This window comes from Arachis ipaensis, chromosome B8 (genome assembly GCF_059453495.1).
Source record: "Arachis ipaensis isolate K30076 ecotype BB chromosome B8, ASM5945349v1, whole genome shotgun sequence".
Lineage (NCBI taxonomy): Eukaryota > Viridiplantae > Streptophyta > Magnoliopsida > Fabales > Fabaceae > Arachis > Arachis ipaensis.
In genome coordinates, this window is record NC_142443.1 from 23,090,302 (window position 1) to 23,091,190 (window position 889).

Sequence of the window (889 nt, forward strand, 5' to 3'; positions counted from 1 at the left end):
TTCTCCCATGTAATTCACCTCTTCCATTGCTGGGTTCTCAGGATCATAAGCTTCTTCTTCAGAGGAAGCTTCCTTAGTACTGCCTGTTGCTGCTTGCATTCCAGACAGACTCTGAGAAATCATATTGATTTGCTGAGTCAATATTTTATTCTGAGCCAATATGGCATTCAGAGTATCAATCTCAAAAACTCCTTTCTTCTGAGTTGTCCCATTATTCACAGGATTTCTTTCAAAAGTGTACATGAATTGGTTATTTGCAACCATTTCAATGAGTTCCTGAGCTTCTGCAGGTGTCTTCTTTAGATGAAGAGATCCTCCAGCAGAGCTATCCAATGACATCTTGGATAGTTTAGACAAACCATCATAGAAAATTCCTATGATGCTCCATTCAGAAAGCATGTCAAAAGGACATCTTCTGATCAATTACTTGTATCTTTCCCAAACTTCATAGAGGGATTCACCTTCCTTCTGTCTGAAGGTTTGGACTTCCACTCTAAGCTTACTCAATTTTTGAGGTGGAAAGAACTTTGCCAAGAAGGCATTGACTAGCTTTTCCCAAGAGTTTAGGCTTTCTTTAGGTTGTGAGTCCAACCATGTCCTAGCACTGTCTCTTACAGCAAAAGGAAAAAGCATAAGTCTGTAGACTTCAGGGTCAACCCCATTGGTCTTGACAGTATCACAGATTTGCAAGAATTCAGCTAAGAACTGATGAGGATCTTCCAATGGAAGACCATGAAACTTGCAATTCTGTTGCATTAGAGAAACTAATTGAGGTTTAAGCTCAAAGTTGTTTGCTCCAATGGCAGAGATTGAGATGCTTCTCCCATAGAAGTCGGGAGTAGGTGCAGTAAAGTCACCAAGCACCTTCCTTGCATTGTTGGCATTGTTG

General features: G+C 40.5%; 1 non-coding gene across 1 annotated transcript; it reads left to right on the forward strand.

Annotated features, from left to right (window-relative positions):
• The first annotated feature begins 393 nt into the window (after positions 1-393).
• Positions 394-501, forward strand: LOC148547448 (small nucleolar RNA R71). The gene has a single exon (XR_015897684.1). It is a non-coding gene; the product is annotated as a small nucleolar RNA R71 (small nucleolar RNA).
• The last annotated feature ends 388 nt before the right edge of the window (positions 502-889 follow it).